Below are 15152 nucleotides of genomic sequence, written 5' to 3' on the forward strand. Positions count from 1 at the left end.
GCAGGTTCAGAGTCAAATTCAGGACCATCTGCTCCAGAAACACTTGGAACCTTTTGACTTTACTAAAAATCTTATCTGCTTATATAAGAAAAGCAATAAATGTCTCAAGAGAGCTATGGAATAAGTAAGTTTAATGATGTAAACATGAATTCCAAAATAGAGAGACTCACTGTATAGTCTATTAATTCAAGATGATGATATACTCCAATTTTTCAGCTTTCCCTTGAGACGTATGGACAGTTAGCCATGAATTTAGAAGTCTGGCACGTGTTGTGATGGTGGCCACATGGCCAACAGAGTTCCAGACCATTTAGCAAATTCTGTGGTTTATAGCATCTTGCTTATACTGTGTATAAGATGGCTGTTTCTGCTGAGCCATAAATTAGGAAATGAGGTTCAACAGCAGGCTAGGATATTTGAATTGTAGACTCTTCCAAAAAAAAATACCATGTTTCTGGTCAGTTAACCACTCTATTCCATTTATGTATTTTTCATATGTTGGTCTCTTTCAGAATTGAATATTTAGTGGATCAGAACTGAATGTTATTTTTCTTTGTATTTCAGTACAATAGCCATTCAAGAAATGTTTGGAGAGGGGGAGGAGCAAGATGGCCCAGGAGTAGGAGACCTAAACATTGCGGGGTCCCAGGAGTTCAGCTAGATAGTTCTCAAACATTTTGAACACCCACAAACACAACAGGAGATCCAAGAGAAGAAGAGCAGCCATTCTAGGAACAGATAAGCAACCACTTTCTGGAAGGTCAGACGTGTGAAGAGGTGAATCCAAGGGCATAGATGGGAAGAGAGATGGTGGGGGGAGGCATTGGGTCCCAGCAAGCAGTGGAGCAGTGGAGCACAAAATCGGAACTTATAGAAGTCTGCTCCACTGTGGGTCATCCCTCTGGAGGCTAAGTGGGGGGTGGAGCCTTCACAGGGACAGTGTGGTCTCAGGTACCTTGGGGTCACAGCAGGACTGGAGGTTTCTGAGTGTGGCTGAGCTCCCAGGTAGCAGAGTGGGAAGCTGGCTCTAAAGACAGAGTCGAGGAGTGGGCTCTCAACTCAGGGTTGCCAGAAACTGTGATCCCCCGCATAGTCGGGCCCCTGCTCTTCAAACAGGGACCCCACAAGTGGCAGATCTGGGGAGACTCATCTTCTTTCCCTGGGGGGGTGTGGGTGGCACAGGAGCGTACTGCAGGAATCTGCTGGGTTAGAAGACTCAAAACAGGGCCATGCACCAGATATAGAAACACTCGGTCACAGGCTGGGTGAGCTCGGAGCATGACCAAAGACCAGGGAGAGGGGAGGGATTGACTGCTTTTCTCTGAGGCTGCACTGAGGAGTGAGGCCCCGAACTCTCAGCTCCTCTAGGGCTGGAGACTGGGAGGCCGCCATCTTCATTCCTGTCCTCCAAAGCTGTATGAAAGCGTTCAGAGAACAAAAGCTTCCAATACCCAAACCGAGCAGATTACTTAGCTTGGCCCCTGGCAAGGGCGGTGCAATTCCACCTCTGGCAAAGACATTTAAGAATCACTGCAACAGGCCCTTCCCCCAGAAAATCAGCAAGAACAGCCAGCCAAGACCAAGTTCACCAATCAATAAGAACTGCAAAACTTCAGAGCTAGGGGAATATAGCACATAGAATTCATGGATTTTTTCCCCATGATTCTTTAGTCTTTCAAAGTTAAATTTTTTTTTAATTTTATTTTTCTTATTCTATTTTTAAACATTTTTCCTATTTCCTATTTTAACCTTTTTTTAAACTATTTTATCTTATCAATGCCTTTTTAAAAATCTTTTTAAAATTTTCATTGTTATAGTCATATTCTGTCCCTTCATTGCATTTAACCTTAATTTTTGGTATACATATAAGTTTTCTTTGTTTAAAATTTTGGAATAGAGTTTCTTCTAACAGATCAAAATATGCCCTAAATCTAGCGTATGGCTTTGTTCTAGTCTCCAACTTGATCAAAGTCTCTCCTTTTTTCCCTTTTTCTTTTTTCAACCAACTTATCAATTTTTTTTAGAAAATCTTTTTACATTTTTATCTTTACAGTCATATTCCATCCTCCCATCATGGTTATCCTTATTTTTTAATATATATAAGTTTTCCTTTTTTTAAAATTTTGGGAGGCAGTTTCTTCTAATGGAACAAAATACACCCCAAACAACTGTGTGTCTCTGTTCTATTCACCAGTCTAATCATCTATCTATCTATATTTTTTTCCTTTTCTTCTCTCCCAATTTTGGGTTCTTCTGATTTGGTTACTGTATATTTTTCTGGGGTCGTTGCTACCCTGTCAGTATTTTCTCCTCTCATTCATCAGTTCTTCTCTGGATAAAATGACATGGCTAAAAAACTCCCCTCAAAAGAAAAAGAACAAAACCTAAGCAATATGGACATTAGTAAGATGTCAGAACTAGAGTTCAGAATTGGGATCCCAGAATAAAAAAGAGAGAGGGGGTCAGAAGGTATATTGGAACAAATTATAGTACAGAACTTTCCTATTTGGGGGAAGGGAACAAGTATCAAAATCCAGGAGGCACAGAGAATCCCCCTCAAAATCAATAAAAATAGGTAAACACCCTGTCATTTAATAGTAAAACTTACAAGTCTCAGTGACAAAGAGAAAATCTTGAAAGCAGCTCAGGACAAGAGTGCTGTAACATACAATGGTAGAAATATTAGATTGTCAGCAGACCTATACACAGAGACCTGGTAGGCTAGAGAGGACTGGCAAGATATATTCAGAGTACTAAAAGAGAAAAACATGCAGCCACAAATACTATATCCAGCTGGGCTGTCACTGAAAATAGAAGAAGAGATAAAAAGCCTCCAGGACAAACAAAAACTAAAAGAATTTGCAAACACCAAACCAGCCCTACAGGAAATATTGAAAGGGGCCCTTTAAGTGAAGAGAAAACTTAAAGGCAACATAGATAAGAAAGGAATAGAGTCAATATACAGTAACAGTCACCTTACAGGCAATACAATGGCACTAAATTCATATCTTTCAGTAGTTACACCGAATGTAAATGGGCTAAATGCCCCAATCAAAAAACACAGGTATCAGAATGGATAAAAAAACAAGACCCATCAATATGCTGTCTGCAAGAAATTCATTTTAGACCCAAAGACACCTCCAGATTTAAAGTGAGGGGGTGGAAAAATATTTACCATGCTAATGGACATCAAAAGAAACCTGGGGTGTCAATCCTTATGTCAGATAAATTAGATTTTAAGCCAAAAATTATAATAAGAGATGAGGAAGGACACTATATCATACTTAAAGGACCTGTCTAACAAGAAGATATAACAATTTTAAATATCTATGCCCCTAACATGGGAGCAGCCAACTATAAATCAATAACAAAATCAAAGAAACACAAAGACAATAATACAATAATAGTAGGGGATTTTAACATATCCCCTCACTAAAATGGACAGATCATCCAAGCACAAGATCAACAAGGAAATAAAGGCTTTAAATGACACACTGGACCAGATGGACATCACAGATCAATTTAGAACATTCCATCCCAAAGCAACAGAATACACATTCTTCTCTAGTGCTCATGGAACATTCTCCAGAATAAAATCACATCCTGGGTCACAAATCAGGTCTCAGCCAGTACCAAAAGATTGGGATCATTCCATGCATATTTTCAGACCACAATGCTTTGAAACTAGACCTCAATCACAAGAGGAAAGTTGGAAAGAACTCAAATACATGGAGACTAAAGAGCATCTTACTGAAGAATGAATGGATCAACCAAAAATTAAAGACTTTAAAAAATTCATGTAACAAATGAAAATTAAGACACAACTGTTCAAAATCCTTGGGACACAGCAAAGGCGGTCCTGAGAGGAAAGTATATAGCAATACAAGCTTTCTCAAGAAACAAGAAAGGTCAATACACAACCTAACCCTACACCTAAAGGAGCTGGAGAAAGAACAGCAATGAAAGCCTAAACCCAGAAGGAGAATAAAGATCAGAGCAGAAATCAATGAAATAGAAACCAAAGAACAGTAGAACAGATCAATGAAACTAGGAGCTGGTTCTTTGAAAGAATTAATAAGATTGACAAACCCCTGGCCAGATTATCAAAAAGAAAAGACAAAGGACCCAAATAAATATATTCATGAATGCAAGAGGAGAGATCACAACCAACACCAAAGAAATACAAACAATTTTAAGAACATATTATGAGCAATTATATGCCAGCAAATTTGACAATCTGGAAGAAATGGATGCATTTCTAGAGACATATAAACTACCAAAACTGAGCCAGGAATAAATAGAAAACCTGAACAGACCTGAAACTGGTATGGAGATTGAAGCAGTCATTAAAAATCTCCCAACAAACAAGAACCCAGGGCCAGATGGCTTCCCAGGGGAATTCTACCAAACATTTGAAGAAGAATTAATACCTGTTTTTCTGAAACTGTTCCAAAAAATGGAAATGGAAGGAAAACTTCCAAACTCATTTTATGAGGCCAGCATTACTTTGATCCCAAAACCAAAGACCCCATCAAAAAAAAAAATTACAAACCAATATTCCTGATGAACATGGATGCAAAAACTTTCACAAAATACTAGCCAATAGGATCCAACAATACATTAAGAAGATTATTCATCATGACCAAGTGGGATTTATTCCTGGGATGCAAGGTTAGTTCAACATCTGCAAATCAATCAATGTGATACAATAATTAATAAAAGAAAGAACAAGAACCATATGATATTCTCAATAGTCACTAAAAACATTTGACAAAGTACAGCATCCTTTCTTGATCAAAACCCTTCAAAGTATAGGGATAGAGGGTACATACCTCAATATCATTAAAACCATCTATGAAAAACCTGCAGTGAATATCATTCTCAATGAGGAAAAACTGAGAGCTTTCCCCTAAGGTCAGGATCATGGCAGGGATGTCCACGATCACCACTCCTATTCAACATAGTACTAGAAATCCTAACCTCAGCAATCAGACAACAAAAAGAAATAAAGAGCATCTGAATAGACAAAAAAGAAGTCAACTCTCGCTCTTTGCAGATGATATGGTACTTTATATGGAAAACCCAAAAGACCACACCAAAACTGCAAGAACTCATATAGGAAATCAGTAAAGCATCAGAATATAAAATCAGTGCACTGAAATCAGTTGCATTTCTATACACCAACAACAAGACAGAAGAAAGAGAAACTAAGGAGTCGAACCCGTTTATAATTGCACCCAAAACCATAAGATACCTAGGAATAAACCTAACCAAAGAGGCAAAGAATCTGTACTCAGAAAACTATAAAGTAATCATGAAAGAAACTGAAGAAGACACAAAGAAATGGAAAAACGTTCCATGCTCGTGGATTAGAAGAACAAATACTGTGAAAATGGCTATGCTACCTAGAGCGATCTATGCATTTAATGTAATCCGTATCAAAATACCATCAACTCTTTTCAAGGAAATGGAACAAATAATCCTACATTTTGTATGGAACCAGAAAAGACCCCAAATAGCCAGAAGAATGTTGAAAAAGAAAACCAAAGTTGGTGACATTAAAATTCCAGACGTCAAGCTCTATTACAAAGCTGTAATCATCAAGACAGTATGGTACTGGCACAAAATGGACACATAGATCAATGGAACAGAATAGAGAGCCCAGAAATAGACTCTCAACTCTATGGTCCACTAATCTTCATCAAAGCAGAAAAGAAAGTCCAATGGAAAAAAGACAGCTTCTTCAACAAATGGTGTTGGGAAAATTGGACAGCCACATGAAGACAAATGAAATTGGACCAATTCCTTATACCACACACAAAAATAGACTCAAAAGGAATGATAGACCCCAGTGTGAGACAGGAAACCATCAAAATCCTTGAGGAGAACACAGGCAGCAACCTCTTTGACCTCAGTGGGAGCAACTTCTGCCTAGAAACATCGTCAAAAGCAAGGGAAGCAAGGGCAAAAATGAACTATTGGGACTTCATCAACATCAAAAGCTTTTGCACAGCAAAGGAAATAGTCAACAAAACCAAAAGACAGCAGGCAGGATGGGAGAAGATATTTGCAAATTATGTATCAGATAAAGGGCTAGTATCTAAAATCTTTAAAGAACTTACCAAACTCAACACCTAAAAACAAATAATCCAATCAGTAATTGGGCAGAACACATGAATGACATTTCTGCAAAGAAGACATCCAGATGGCCAACAGACACATGAAAAATTGCTCCACATCACTCAGCATCAGGGAAATATAAATCAAAACCACAGTGACATACCACCTCACACCAGTCAGAATGGCTAAAATTAACCAGTCAAAATGACAGTGGTTGACAAGGATGTGGAGAAAGCGAAACCCTCCTGCAAGCTGGTGCAGCCACTCTGGAAAACAGTATGGAGGTTCCTCAAAAAGGTGAAAACAGAGCTACCCTGTTACCCAGCAATCACACTACTGGATGTCTGCCCTAAAGATAAAAATGTAGTGATGTGAAAGGGAACATGCACCTGAATGTTTGTAGCAGCAATGTCCACAGTGGCCAAACTATGGAAAGAACCTAGATGTACATCAACAGATGAATGGCTAAGAATATGTGGCATATATATAATGGAATACTATGAAGCCATAAAAATGAAATCTTGCCATTTGCAATGATGTGGATGGAACTAGAGGTTATTATCCTAAGTGAAATAAGTCAATCAGAGAAAGAGAACTATCATATGATCTCTCTGATATGAGGAACTTAGGAGGTAGGGCAGGAGGCTATGTGGGGAAGGGAGGGAAAAGTGAAACAAGATGGGACTGAGGAGGGAGACAAACCATAAGAGAATCTTCATCTCAGGAAACAAACTGAGGGTTGCTGGAGGAGAGGCAGGTGGGGGGGTCAGCATGGCTGGGTGATGGACATTGAGGAGGGTACATGCTTTGGTGAGCGCTGTGAACTGTGTAAGAGTGATGAATCACAGACCTGGACCCCTGAACAAATAATACATTATATATTAATTTAAAAATGTTTATGGAACTGACAGGGCTGACAGAGTGCCTCATTATCCAGCACTGAGGAGGACTCTATTAGATGACTTGCCTTGTCCAGGCACTCCATTCTCACTAAGATTGTCACTACCCTTGATAATTATAATAATATCTCACATTTATAGGTTTATAAATGGTTATATAAAGTCGATATAATGATTTAATGTACATCAACTCTATCTGAACACCAAGTTGAAAAGGGTAAAGGAGATTTTCTTTCCATCTTTCTCCCTTTCTGTCTCTCTCTGTCTCAAATATTTTAGGGAAAGAACTATCTTTGCTTAGGAAAAAACCTTGGTTAAGCTGTTTGAGGTAGTAAGAGAAAGTGAAAAAGACAGCTAAAGGGCTCCATTTAAAGACATATATAGAAACCAGGAATGTGGAGCAGATAGCAGAGAAAAGAAGAATGGAAGCGAAAGAGAAAGCTACAAAGGGAGCTAAAGAGGAGGAGAAAATAGGATATAGAAAAAAACATGGCACAAAACTTGTGAAGAACAACAGGGCTCAGTAAAAAATTTCTACTGGTGGACTCAAATGGCCCATGTTTAATGATCTGTATCAAATTATCTTTTGTCTCTGTTGTATACCTCCTCTTTCTCAGGCTTCAGAATGAAAGGTATGGTTTTTATTATGGTCATATTGAAGGAAATGAAAGAAAGAGATGTGGTATATCTTTCCATTTACTTAGGTCTTCTTTGGTTTCTTTCATTAATATTTTGTATATAAGTCCTGAACATTTTTGTTAGATCCATATCAAATTACTTTTTATGTTTTTTTTTAAAAACTGCAAATTCTAATTGTTCATTGCAATGAACTTTTGTATGTTGACAGTATATTTTGTGACCTTGCTAAACTCCCCTCTTAGTTCCAGAAGATATTAGTAGATTCTTTGGGATTATCAGCATATATCTGTGAACATGTTTTATTTCTGTGCAACTGTTTTATTTCTGTGCAACTGTTTTATTTCTTCCTTTCCAGTCTGTATACCCTTTATTTCTCTTTCTTGTCTTATTACACTAGCTAGGTCTTCCAGTGCAATGTTGAATAGGAGTGATGAGAGAAGACCTCTTTGCCTTGTTCTCAATCTTGGGAGGAAAGCATTCAGTCTTTCACCATTAAGTACATTAACTATAAGTTTTTCAAACTTACTCTTTATTAGGTAAAGGAAGGTCACTTCTATTCCTTACTTTTTGCTTGTTTGTGGGGTTTTTTAGAATTTTCATCATGAACAAGTATGGAAATACAGGGGTTTTTTTTTGTTGTTTTTTTGGTTTTTTATATCTGTTGATATAACCATATGTTTTTTCTTATTTAGCTTCATAATATAATTAATTACATTGAATTCAAGTGTTAAACTAGTCTTAGATCCTTGGAATAAACCCCATTTTGTTGCAATGTATATTCCTTTGTATGTATTGCCAGATTTAATTTGCTATTATTTTAAAAGGGTTTTCAGCACTATTTTTATGAGAGATACTGGTCTATAGCTTTCTTTTCCTATAACGTCTGTTTCATTTTGTTATTAGAGCAATGTTGAACTCAGAATATGTTGAGAAGTGTTTCTTCCTCTTCAATTTTCTAGAAGAGATTGTGTAGAATTAGTATTACTTCTCCCTTAAATTTGGAAGAATTCACCAATAAATCAATCTCTGCTTGAAATGTTCTTAATGGGGAATTTTATTCTTGCAAATTCAATTTCTTTTTTCTTACTGAGTTATAATTGACATATAATATTATCTTAGTGTCAGGTATATAACATAATGATTTTATATTTGTATATATTGCTAAAATGATCTTCATAATAAGTCTAGTTAACATCCATCCCCATGCATAGTTATAATTTTTTTTCTTGCAATGAGGACTATTAGTATATGTGCTGCCGAAGCGAGCACACAATGAGGACTATTAGGATCTACTCTCTTAATTTCTTTATTTGATAGAAAACTATTTTGGTTACCCATTTCCCCTTGAGTGAGCTTGATGGTTTGTTTCATTCAAAGAATTTATCCACTTCATCCAAGTAGTTATATTTGTAGGCATAAAGTTGATAATAATATTCTATTTTTATTATTTTAATTATTTTTATTCTTTTAATTATCTGTAGTAATGTCAACCCTCTCAGTCTGATACTGGTCATTTGTTGCTTTCTTTTTTCCAGGACAATCTGACTAGAAGTTTATCAATTTTATTGATCTTCTGAAAGAACAAGCTTTTGGTTTCATTGATTTTCTCTATTGTTTTTCTGCTTTTTGTGTCATTGATTTCTGCTCTTGCCTTTATTATTTCCTTCTGCTAACTTTGGTTTCAATTTGTTTTTCTTTTTCATGTGGTTTAAGATAGAAGCTTAGGTCATTGATTTTTCTAACATAAGCATGACTGTATTTCCTCTTTAGCATAGAGTTAGCTGTATCCCACAAATTTTGATATATTAGAGTTTAATTTTCATTCATTTTCTTCCAAATCTTTTCTGATTTCCCTTGTGATTCCTTCTATGATGTATGGGCATGGCTTTTGTTTTAGAAGTGTGTCAATTAGTGTTCAAGTATTTGGAGACTTTTCTAGCTATCTTTTTATTTATTTTAGCTTAACTCTACTGTGGTTGGAAAATATACTTTTTTAATTATTTGAATTACTTTAAATTTATTGAGTCTTGTTTTATGGTACAGAATATGGCCTATCTTGGTCAATGTTTATGATGCACCTAAAAGAATATGTTCTCTCTTGCCGTTGGGTAGTGTGTTCTGTCAATATTATTTAGATAAAGTTGGTTGAAAGTGTTATTCAGGTTTTTTGTTTCACTCTGGATTTTTAAGTTATTTATTCAATTATTATTATCAAAGGAGTGTTGAAATCTTCAGCTATAATTCTGAATTTTCTTCACTTCCATCACTTTTTGTTTCATGTATTTTGAGACTTTATGTTTAAGTGCATAAACATTAGGATTCCTTTGTCCAATTGATTTTTTATCAATGTGTGTGATTATGAAATGACCCTTTTTTTAACTATGATAATATTTTTTTGTTCTAAAGTCAATTTTGTTTTACACTTATATAACCATTTCAGCTTTCTTTGCTTCATGTTAGGATGGTATATCATTTTACCAATATTTTATTTTTCACTTTATTTATTTTTATATTTGATGTGGGCTTCCCATAGGGGCATATAATTGGGTCTTACTTTTTCACCCAATTTGATGATTTCTGCCTTCCTTGTGTATAATAAGCTTCCTGTACTCTGGTTGTTGAAAATATGTACTATATTTAGGTCTACATGGGCTCTAGATGTTCTCCTTTCTAGTGGTTTTATCCCCCTAACTTTGGATAGTTCCCTCACACACATGCACTCATCAATACTCAGCAGAAGAATGGAGGGACTCCCCTCGTCTTCCTCTGTCTCTTCTCTGGTGCTCTGCCCTGTGAATTTTAGCTAACGTGGCTTCCCCAAACTGTCAACTCTGTCTTCTCATCGTGGGACACTGCCAGGCAATGCTTGAGTTCCCTCCTTCTGTGCTGAATCATGGAAACTTTCTCCAGAACGTAAGATGGAGCAGAAAGATGGACTTATTTCTTTACTTCTCTCAAAGATCATTCTCTTACACTAACTCTGTTTGCCGAGCCTGAAAACCATCGTTTCATATATTTTTATGTTTTCTTTTTTTAACTTGTTTAATATAGAAGGGTAAATCCACCCCTTGGAGGGCTGCCAGATTTTAAGAAATAAAACAAGACTCCCAGCTAAATCTGAACATTGAGTCAACAGCAAGTATTTATTAATGTGTGGATGACCCATACTTACAGCATAAATGTGTCTGACATTCAAACTGAGTGGGGCTTCTTGGATTGTATCTGGCAATTCTAACCCCTGTTAAATCCATCATGTTCAAAGCAGAAGCCCCCAGACACTATTTTAAGTGCTAGAGCTATATATTTGTTTGGAAATCTACTCAATCCAGTATGAAATATTTACCAAGCTCTTACCGTGCGCTGATCACAATAAAGATTTAGGGAAGAATCTTCCTGAGGATATACCAAATTGGCAGGGAAGATAAAATAAGCATATGAAACTATACGTGCTCAGCTAACCTATAGTACTAAGTGTAAATGTCACAGGAATTCAGAAGTGTTAAAGGCCAAAATGAGTTGAAGTCAGAAAATAAAGGCAATATGGTTCACAGAAAGAGTGAAGGGTGAAAGAATTGTTTTGGGTAAGGAGAACAGTAAGGATGTTCTGCCTGTCTAAAGAAAGAAACTGATAGAGAACTAAGACTGGCATCCTTTCAGACAGGTAGGAAAATAACCTGAACAAGAGAAAAGATGCCTTGGGCAGGTCATGATAAACAAGGTTAGTTGGTACCCGACATCTGGGAACAGTTGTTCAGTTTGTTCATTGCACAAAGGTGCCTGGTTGGGGCGCCTGGGTGGCTCAGGGGGTTAAGCCTCTGCCTTCAGCTCAGGTCATGATCTCAGGGTCCTGGGATCGAGTCCTGCATCGGGTTCTCTATTCAGCGGGGAGCCTGCTTCCCCCTCTGTCTCTGCCTGCCTCTCTGCCTGCTTGTGATCTCTGTCTGTCAAATAAATAAATAAAGTCTTTTAAAAAATTAAAAAACAAAAACAAAAACAAAACAAAACAAAAAAAACAAAGGTGCCTGGTTTGGAGGATGAGTGAGGAGGGAAGTTTAAACTCCTCCCATTCCAAGGACATGAGGTCTATGCGGGGCCTCATCCAATTGGAGGAAGAGATGCTTTCTCCTAATTCTAAGTCGCTTTGTGGGACATCTGAGGTCCTGGGTGGAAGCTTCGTATCTCCCTTCTGAGGAGTCACGATGCAACTACTTCTATACCTCTGACTCAGATTCTGAAGTGTTGGCGTCACTAGGGAAAAAAATCGGGGGAGATCTTAGAAGGTGCAGCATCTGAGCCACAGGCATTGCTCTACGGAGCTGCTGTGGAAAAAAGACTGGGGAGAGGCACTCGTTTCTCGGCGGCGCCGCGAGGCCCGGCATCCTCTGCTGAGCTGGAAGAAAGATGGCAGCAGCCGTGCGGCAGGACTTAGCCCAACTCCTGAATTCGAGCGGCTCTCACAAAGATCTAGGGGGCAAGTACCATCAGATCTTGGAAAAAGCCGTTCAGTTATCTGGGGCAGAACAACTAGAAGCTTTGAAAGCTTTTGTGGAAGCAATGGTAAATGAGAATGTCAGTCTCGTGATCTCTCGACAGTTGCTAACTGATTTCTGTACACATCTCCCTGACCTGCCTGACAGCACAGGCAAAGAAATCTATCATTTCACCTTGGAAAAGATCTAGCCTAGAGTCATTTCATTTGAGGAGCGGGTTGCATCACTAAGACAGCATCTTGCATCCATAGATGAGAAAGAAGAAGATTGGAGAAATGCAGCCCAAGTGCTGGTGGGAATTCCTTTGGAAACAGGACAAAAGCAGTACAATGTAGATTATGAACTGGAGACTCACCTGAAGATCGCGAGGCTATAGCTGGAAGAGGACGATCCCGTCCAGGCAGAGGCTTACATAAATCGAGCACCATTGCTTCAGAATGAATCCACCAATGAGCAGTTACAGATACACTATAAGATATGCTATGCACGTGACCTCGATTAGAGAAGAAAATTCATTGAAGCTGCACAAAGGTACAATGAGCTCTCTTACAAGACAAGAGTGCACGAAAGTGAAAGACTAGAGGCCTTGAAACATGCTCTGTACTGTACCATCTTGGCATAGCAGGACAGCAGCGTTCTCGGATGCCAGCCACTCTTTTTAAGGATGAAAGGTGCCAGCAACGTGCTGCTTATGGGATCCTAGAGAAAACGTACCTAGACAGGATCATCAGAGGAAATCAACTTCAAGGGTTTGCAGCCATGTTAATGTCTCACCAAAAAGCAACTACCACTGATGGTTCTAGCATCTTGGACAGAGCTGTTATTGAACATAATTTGTTGTCTGCAAGCAAATTATATAATAATATCACCTTTGAAGAACTTGGAGCTCTTTTAGAGATCTCTGCAGCTAAAGCAGAAAAAATAGCATCACAAATGATAACAGAAGGACGTATGAATGGATTTATTGATCAGATTGATGGAATAGTTCATTTTGAAACACAGGAAGCCCTGCCAACGTGGGACAAACAGATCCAGTCCCTTTGTTTCCAAGTGAATAACCTGCTGGAGAAGATCAGTCAGACGGCGCCAGAGTGGACAGCACAGGTCATGGAGGCGCAGATGGCTCAGTGAGTACGCGACAGCTTCCACCGCATTGTACAGATGAATTTCAGTGTCTCTCCAAGGCATTTGCATCATGACCTTATGTATTTCAATCCCTTTTATGCTGGATTCCATTTAAAGAAGACATTGTTAGAACAGGAAGCACAAGCATTTAAAAACCTTTAGTTCCCATATATTCAGGGTCTCTGAACTAACTCAGATGTTTTGAAAGCTTTTTCTTTAAATGGAGTAAGTGAAATACCCATGTAGTCATGTAAAACTTAAAGTGCTTTGTGCCTCTCCAAATGTGGTAATTCTAATAAATGGAGACGTGAGCCAAATAAAAGTAGTACTTTGTTTTTAATTAGCAAAAAAAAAAAAAAAAAAAAAAGACTGGGGAGAGACAGAATGAAATTTAATTTTATGGTTTGGGGGAGCAAAGTAGGTGAGAAAGCCAGAGCCGATAAGGCTTTGGATAGAACCTCTCTGAAGTTCCACATCAGCATCAAGTCATCTCTTTGTTAACAGACACCGTCCAGTGAAGGATGACTTACGCCGGTGCCGGCGACTAGAGGCCTCCTGGAACAGGCAGACAAGGGGCTTGTGGAGAACTTTTCTAACAGGTACCTGAAAATCTTTTTTCTCTGGAAAACCTTTCAGGAGAAGCTGAAAATCAAGATTTTTAAGGAAAAACTGAATCTCAATTGTTGGCATAATTTAAAAAATTTAACTCACGTCTCCATCTACATCTCATAAAACACAGTGTCCACTTACAGTGCCCTAAGCAAGTAATGACCATCTGTAGACCTGAATGGGCCTCATGTGCCGTCTTGTCCCAAAGCACTACTTCCCAGCCCTAAACCCTGGTACGTGCCAGCTATGTGATCTCTTAGGGACCCCAGAAAAAGGAGAAAAAAGGGGGGAGTCCGAGGGTAATGAAGGCGAACATTGCTCTATATAACAAGAGAAGATGAACACAAGTCTTTGGAAGGTGTGAACAAAAACAGCTACTTCCTCTCCTCTTCTCATTCATCACTTTGATCTTCCTAAAAAATGAGGGAACCAGATGCAGACTTAATTGATTGGAATTTTGGCGTCTTGTTTAGTTTTATCACCAACATTTCATACTAGTATCCTTACCTGGAAACTGGCGCAAAGGGGGACTCTTAGGACTCATCTTTCCAGAAAAAGTCTCTAGCAGAACGTCCCTAGCTCGGAATTCCTTGTTATGAGAAAAAAAAAAAAATCCCCAAAGCAAATAACCACCTGTAACAAACAAGTGATTTGTGCAAAAGCTGTCATGAGAACGATAAATCCTCCTTTCTTCCATAGATTGAAATTACTGAGGACTGTGCAGCCCAAAAGCCACTAAAGTAAGCTAAACTAAGTGAGACACCTACATAGACCCACGGAAGGCGAACCTATGTATGTCGCTCCACTGAGCAAAAATAATGAGCTAAGTCTTGAAAATGAAGGGTTTGCCATTTTCTTTCTCTTAAGAATTGTTTGACTTCTCTAATCGTTGCTGATGAGAGCGAGAAATGTCTGACCTGTCGGGCTGCTGCCTGCCTTCATCTTTCTGTGTGGACTACCAAATTCCTGCGTAGTTTTATGCTAGGTTGGAGGAAAGGGGGACAGTCTAACACGCTAGGAACAACACGGTTTTTAATGGAAAAGTGCTATTCTAAGGACAGTCAGTCCTATTACATAAATCTTTCGCGGTTGGCCAAGTTACAAAGCTCTTCTTCCCCTTGGTTTGGCGGCTGGACCGTTCGTCGACAGCAGAGGGCGCTGTTTCCCCGGGGACGCCAACTCGCAGGGAGACACATGGGCTTCCGGGCTCCTCTCACGTTTAAATACAGACCTGGTTTTCTTAGGCTTTTGTCCACAATAGCCAAACTAT

The 15152-nt window shown here is 38.5% G+C and overlaps 1 pseudogene; it reads left to right on the forward strand.

Moving 5' to 3' along the window:
• The first annotated feature begins 12059 nt into the window (after nucleotides 1-12059).
• On the forward strand, nucleotides 12060-13616 carry LOC122902131 (annotated as a pseudogene).
• Nucleotides 13617-15152: the final 1536 nt, after the last annotated feature.

The sequence above is a fragment of the Neovison vison genome, chromosome 3 (assembly GCF_020171115.1).
Source record: "Neovison vison isolate M4711 chromosome 3, ASM_NN_V1, whole genome shotgun sequence".
NCBI lineage: Eukaryota > Metazoa > Chordata > Mammalia > Carnivora > Mustelidae > Neogale > Neogale vison.